Source organism: Amblyomma mixtum, chromosome 5 (assembly GCF_055824585.1).
Source record: "Amblyomma mixtum isolate Tamu chromosome 5, ASM5582458v1, whole genome shotgun sequence".
NCBI classification, from domain to species: Eukaryota; Metazoa; Arthropoda; class Arachnida; order Ixodida; family Ixodidae; genus Amblyomma; species Amblyomma mixtum.
The window spans coordinates 171,173,012-171,180,188 of record NC_143016.1 but is presented as its reverse complement, the minus strand read 5'-3'; the positions used below and the strand labels follow the sequence as shown (position 1 = coordinate 171,180,188).

Genomic DNA, 7,177 nt, shown 5'->3' with positions numbered 1-7,177 from the left:
CTTTGTGTCTCTCAGGTATCACCCTGGTGCTGAGGTCGATGAACCGTCCTTGCTCGGTGCTGGATGGTTCCCTTTTAGGCAGAGTTGGCCGAACTGTATTCCAGAGGAATTCCGTGACTGATTCCAACGTAGTGCACCACTCCCGAAAATCCCGCTGACACTTGCAGGCCACACGCAGCTGGTCCTTGAAGATGCGTGATTGCCGCCACAACTCCGATTTGTATATCTTGCACAACCTTCTTGTGTGGCCGCTTGAAGGCTCGAAGAAACCGCTCGCCGCTTGCACTTCTGCAGGGCAAGAGGCATTTTTGACATGCCAGGAAAGCACTCTGCCCTTGCACACACAAATGGCCATGAGAGACACTATAATGGCGGGATTAGAAAGATCAAAAGTTCTACACATGTCAGAGCCCATTGAACTAGAAATAACATTGAGTAAAGCAGAAATTTGGGCAAGTTGGTATGTATTCATATTTGAAACAGCGCAACAAAGACGGGACGAGAAACTAAGGGTTAAAGACAAACAGGCGCTGACTAACAACTGGGTTTATTGAAAAAAACAGAAATATATAGACAGAGTTAGGAAAGATTAATCGCCACCATAGTCAACTCATGCCACATGTGAAGCCAGATACCCAATCTCCCCTTCGGAAAGGGCGACCGATGGGCAACAATGCACGTTGCGCCTTTCTCACGTATAAGAAAAGCTTCAATCACTTCTCGCGTCATCTTATCTCAATGGCGGAACACGGTATTGGTGTTTTTATAGTCGGGGGTACATTTGCATTTCTTGCAACGAAATGCACCTTTAGCAAGAGGGTCTCCTTCAGATTTTCTTTTTTCGTAATCTTTTGTTTTCGTGTTGACATTTGCACTTTCTGCAGTGGACCGCCACGTGTGACAGGGGGTCTTTTTTTCTGGTGTTCTCATGTTCCATGAGTCGCTTCTTGATGCATCTTCCTGTTTGGCCAATATATGTGGCGCCACACGAGAAGGGAATTTTGTATACTACCCCTACCTCGCAAGGTACATAAGGGGAAACATGGCGCACCTGACAAGCCCTTTTGTTTCCCTCCTGCCTCTGCCTTACCTGTTTGCACATCCTGCCTAATTTCTTCGGGGCAGAAAACACGACGTCAACGCCATATCTGCAGGATGAGCAAACAGGTAAGGCAGAGGCAGGAGGGAAACAAAAGGGCTTGTCAGGTGCGCCATGTTTCCCCTTATGTACCTTGCGAGGTAGGGGTAGTATACAAAATTCGCTTCTCGTGTGGCGCCACATATATTGGCCAAACAGGAAAATGCATCAACAAGCGACTCATGGAACATGAGAACACCAGAAAAAAAGACCCCCTGTCACACGTGGCGGTCCACTGCAGAAAGTGCAAATGTCAACACGAAAAAGATTACGAAAAAAGAAAATCTGAAGGAGACCCTCTCGCTAAAGGTGCATTTCGTTGCAAGAAATGCAAATGTACCCCCGACTATAAAAACACCAATATCGTGTTCCGCCATTGTGATAAGATGACGCGAGAAGTGATTGAAGCTTTTCTTATACGTGACAAAGGCGCAACGTGCATTAGTTGCCCATCGGCCGCCCTTTCCGAAGGGGAGATTGGGTATCTGGCTTCATATGTGGCATGAGTTGACTATGGTGGCGATTAATCTTTCCTAACTCTGTCTATATATTTGTGTGTTTTTTTCAATAAACCCAGTTGTTAGTCAGCGCCTGTTTGTCTTTACCCCTTAGTTTCCACGTCCCGTCTTTGTTGCGCTGTTTCAAAAATGAATACATACCAACTTGCCCAAATTTCTGCTTTACTCAATTGTTGAGAGATCTTTCATTATGTGCATTTCATCAAAAACAATACTGCAGGCTCTGTCTGCATGTGGAAACGAACCTGCACGCCGCTTCAGAAGCTCAAAAACTTCCGCATAAAATCCAACTCTCAGTGGAACACGTTGAAGCCAGAGCTGCAGTGACCTGACAGATGGGAGCATAAGAAGCCTTCTACAGTATCTGTACCCTTTTGGGCTACGTAAATACAAGCCCATGGCAAACGACTTGTTCTGTGAGGACCATCGGAGGGCAAACCTGCTAATGTGGCTCATTCTCAGTTGAGCCTCAACAAGTGATGCGAAGGCTGGCGAAACGTGGGCACGAACGCCCTCCACTATCTCGGCGACAGTCCTCATCTGACGCTGTCATTGGAGCCTTCGTTGCAGCCTCATGCTTTGGTCCCGGAACCGGCGCGCCTTCACTTTCAGCGCATGTAGCTTGTGCTTGCAACGGTGGGCACGGCACGCTGCAAGATGAGAAATCGCAGCCATCAGAGGAAACACATATCTTCCACATACAGGTATAAAATTTCCATCTCTAAAGTATATTCAATTTCAATAACCATGCCTGATCGAAACAATTATGTTTGCATGTCCCTACCCCAATGTCTAAGTTCTATCTCCACAGTTTTTTTAAGCGTCTTACTCCAGTGCGATGTGGAAAATTGTATACTATGATTATTATTTCACTTTTGGAATAGTACTGTAACCGCAAAATATCATCGCGAAAGTTTCCCTGAATCGGTAGCAGTACTTACGTTCACCACAACAAACAGTGGAGGGGCCGGTGCAAGCCTCCACTAGTAGTTGCCCAGGCGCCCACAATTTCTCATCCCCTCCAGGCAGCACATAGGTGTGGTCACCTGTACACAGAAAGCAACAAGGAAGATGGCTTTCAATCTTCAGAACAGCCACAACAAATAAACCACGTTGAAAACAAATCGCTGGGCACACCAACAGAAATGATTTATATATTTCATACTTCCGACAGTAGTATGCTGAAGAGAAGTCACTGGAAAACAGACAGAAGCGGATTCCATATTTCGCACTTCTATATGTAATGTAACTGTTTTGCTTACTGAGTAATGTCTCTTACATCCACAAGCAGCAGCAGACGCAGCAGTGCAAGCCTCCACCAACGGCTGTGCAGAAGGCGAAACTGCCATGCCATCCATAAGCACGCCCTGCTCAGCTCCTCTTCCCACGTCACACGTATCACCCACTGCACAAATAACAAAGAAACGCTCATAACAACGGAGAGTTGTCAATTTGAAACTGTAAAAACCATGGGACCTACTAACACAAAGGGTTTCAGTATTTCATACTTCCAAAGGTATAACGCCACTGTTTTGCTTATTGAGTAACGCTACTTACTACCACCAGCTGCAGCAGAGGCGTGAGGGGAAGCATCTACCCGGGGCTGTGTACGAGACGAACATGTTACGCCATCCATCGGTTCGGCCTCCTCAGCGCTCACCGCATAGCTGTGATAAACTACACAGAGAGCAAAGGACAAATCAGTCTGAATGGGGAGCAGCACGGCTGCCTACACACACATTGTAAGTTAAATGAACAATGTTACCACTGTACCACCTGCATTACATACCAAGAAAGGAAACTAAATAACCTTCAATAATTAGTGTCCCCCATGGTCCTAACATGGTCACGTACAGTCGTTTTCAAAAAAAATCTCTGCCTCTCCCGTAACCGAGAGTAGAGTAAGCATGAAATGTTTACGGGCCTAATGTCATCTCGGTGGACACCCGAACCGCACCGTACAGGAAAGGAGGAACGCCACCACCCGTTCAGCGCGATGCCTTGCCATTTGAACGCAAGGTTTTTTGAGGAAAGGAAATGGCGCAGTAATTCTCTGTCATCTCGGTGGACACCCGAACCGCACCGTAATGGAAGGGAGGAACGCCACCACCCGTTCGGCGCGACGCCTTGCCCTTTGAACGCAGCGCTTCTTTCCCGGGCCCCTGTGCGCCTGCGCGGCTTTGCTTCGATGCGCGAAGCCCCCAAGAGATCACGTATGACAACGAAGTGTATCGTGGCATTTATGTGCTTTTTGCACGCGTTATTAGAAATCGGAAATTATAATTCCGTGCATTATCAAACGCACAGCGACTGATATCTTGATAAACATTGAGAAGGCACTGGCAGCAGTTATTTTTTGTGACTCCTTTTGAGACCAACCGGCGCTTGCATGCCGGTCGCGTAGGAGGGCTTAGAGGGTCTCGTTAAATCTCGTTAAGTCTCGTACGGTGCCCGGATGTTCTCGTTTCAGAGCCCGGATGACTGGAATTCAGTGCCCGGATGAGTGGATTTCAGTGCCAGGATGAGTGGATTTCAGTTCCCGGATGATGGTTCTCGGTCTCGGCGTGACGTCACCACACTGCCGACAACGGGGGCTAAAAGCATTTCATGCTTAAAAAAAATTCTCTGCCTCTCCCGTAACCGAGAGTAGAGTAAGCATGAAATGTTTACGGGCCTAATGTCATCTCGGTGGACACCCGAACCGCACCGTACAGGAAGGGAGGAACGCCACCACCCGTTCAGCGCGATGCCTTGCCATTTGAACGCAAGGTTTTTTGAGGAAAGGAAATGGTGGAGTAATTCTCTGCCATCTCGGTGGACACCCGAACCGCACCGTAAAGGAAGGGAGGAACGCCACCACCCGTTCGGCGCGATGCCTTGCCCTTTGAACGCAGCGCTTCTCCCCCGGGCCCCTGTCCGCCTGCGCGGCTTTGCTTCGATGCGCGAAGCGCCTAAGAGATCACGTACGACAACCAAGTGTATCGTGGCATTTATGTGCTTTTTGCACGCGTTATTAGAAATCGGAAATTATAATTCCGTGCATTATCAAACGCACAGCGACTGATATCTTGATAAACATTGAGAAGGCACTGGCAGTAGTTATTTTTTGTGACTCCTTTGGAGACCAACCGGCGCTTGCATGCCGGTCGCGTAGGAGGGCTTACAGAGTCTCGTTAATTCTCGTTAAGTCTCGTACGGTGCCCGGATGTTCTCGCTTCAGAGCCCGGATGACTGGAATTCAGTGCCCGGATGAGTGGATTTCAATGCCCGGATGAGTGGATTTCAATGCCCGGATGAGTGGATTTCAATGCCCGGTGAGAGGATTTCAATGCCCGGAAGAGTGGATTTCAATGCCCGGATGAGAGGATTTCAATGCCCGGATGAGTGGATTTCAATGCCCGGATGAGTGGATGTCGGTCTCGGCGTGACGTCACCACACTGCCGACAACGGGGGCTAAAAGCATTTCATGCTTAATACACGGCCCACGGCTTCAGCCGACGGAGCGGCCGCGGGGCCGCACCGCGGCGCTGATGTCTCCTACCGGCGCTTGCTGCGAGAGTGCCCCTCGTGACGACAGCCTTCGCCCTCACTCTCGAGCTGCTACGTAACGGGCCTGATAAAGTGTATGTGCGGCGTTCACACGTTTCACCGCTGGGGCTCGCTTCGAAAGAGGGCGCCTGGATATTCGCGCGTGTCTGCGCGCGCTGTGCGGGCGCGAAAATCGAGTGTCATGGCAAGTTGCTCCCGCTTTGGCGCGCTCACTTGCCGCTGCTTTTCAACAAGTGTAGGCTCGCGCAGCGCTGAGATACGGCGGTTTGCAGTGGCGAGGCTTTGGTTCTCTGTTCTAATTGCACTTCGCATGTATAGTTGTTCCAAAAGCGCCAATTAAATTTTTTTCACTTCGTTTTAAGGCGAAAGCTTTAATGGCCCATTACCAGAAAAGCCGGTGGCGTCTGTGTAGGGAGATGGTACAAAAAGGATGGTGCCCTCATCGGCAATGCCTGCATCATCAGGAAGGTAAAGCTGCATTAGGGCGGGTTATTGCGTATTGCTCTGGTACGGGGGTAGATTCTATGGATTGCAGTGAATTACGTAGGATTCAGTTGTATTACGGGCGTACTGCGGTGAATTCTGGCGGATCGCGATGGATTAAGACTGGATTATATGATACTAGGCTGGATTACTTTGAATTGGGTAGAGTAGTTGTGTGTTATGTGAGAAAAGGTTGATTGCAGGGGGTTTATAGTGTATTGCATTGCATTAATCTCCAGTACGGTTGATTAAGTTGGATTACGCTGGATTTTGATGGAGTACATTGCATCAAGTTTCAGTAGGGCTCTCACACGTCAGGAATTTTCGTGGGATAACAATCTAACCAATTCAATGTAATCCAACTTAATATCATATAATCCAGTCTTAATCCATCGCGGTCCGCCTGAATACACCGCAGTACGCCCGTAATACAATCATACGTAATTCACTGCAATCCAGTAAAATGCACCCCTGTCATAGAGGAGTTATTCCATAACCCACCCTAATGCAGCTTTACTTTCCTGATGATGTAGGCATTGCCGATGAGGGCACCCTCCTTTTTTTACCATCTCCCTACACAGACGCCCTCGGCTTTTCTGGTAATGGGCCATTAAAGCTTTCACCTGAAAACGAAATGAAAAAAATTTAATTGACACTTTTGGAACAACTATGCATGCGAAGTGCAATTAGAACAGAGAAGCAAAGCCTCGCGACTGCAAACCGCCGTATCTCAGCGCTGCGCGAGCCTACACTTGTTGAAAAGCAGCGGCAAGTGAGGGCGCCAACGCGGGAGCAACTTGCCATGACACTCGATTTTCGCGCCCGCACAGCGCGCGCAGACACGCGCGAATATCCAGGCGCCCTCTTTCGCAGCGAGCCTTAGCGGCGAAACGGGTGAACGCCGCACATATACTTCATCAGGCGCGTTACGTAGCAGCTCGAGAGTGAGGGCGAAGGCTGTCGTCACGAGGGGCACACTCGCAGCAAGCGCCGGTCGGAGACAGTAGCGCCGCGGTGCGGCCCCGCGGCCGCTCCGTCGGCTGAAGCTGTGGGCTGTGTATTTTTCAAAACGACTGTACGCTTGAGGGTACACCACCGCTGTCAAACAGTACCACCAACCATAGCAGAAAGCGCGACTGTTAACACAGGGGCGGTTGGTAGCCTATTAGCACAATGTATTTCGACGACTTTTTGGTTGAGGAGAATGGGTTTTTCTCGCAGGTTTTTCATACATAATTACCAGACAGGGCGAAGAACCTGCTGTGGCAGGCAGCACTGTCGAGGACAGCAGCGGGGCTGCTTCTTTCGTTGAGTGACCAGTCTGCATAATGTATCACATAATCAGCATAAATACATCGAAGATATAATGGCACAGACATGTTAAATGTTCTCTTACTGGCTATACTTTGGAGCATTTATGCTTGATTGGAAATACCATTTGCACTGTTGGTTCCCTTTCTTGTAAGGAACAGATGGGCAAGCGGCGCG

The 7,177-nt window shown here is 49.0% G+C and overlaps 1 protein-coding gene across 1 annotated transcript in view; it reads left to right on the top strand.

The window, feature by feature from the left end:
• The first annotated feature begins 4,429 nt into the window (after positions 1-4,429).
• Positions 4,430-7,177, top strand: part of LOC149344683 (uncharacterized) — a 62,075-nt gene continuing 59,327 nt past the window's right edge. The window contains exon 1 of the mRNA XM_089546341.1: positions 4,430-4,970. The gene's annotated coding sequence lies outside the window, so the exon portion shown is untranslated. The remainder of the gene's footprint in view (positions 4,971-7,177) is intronic.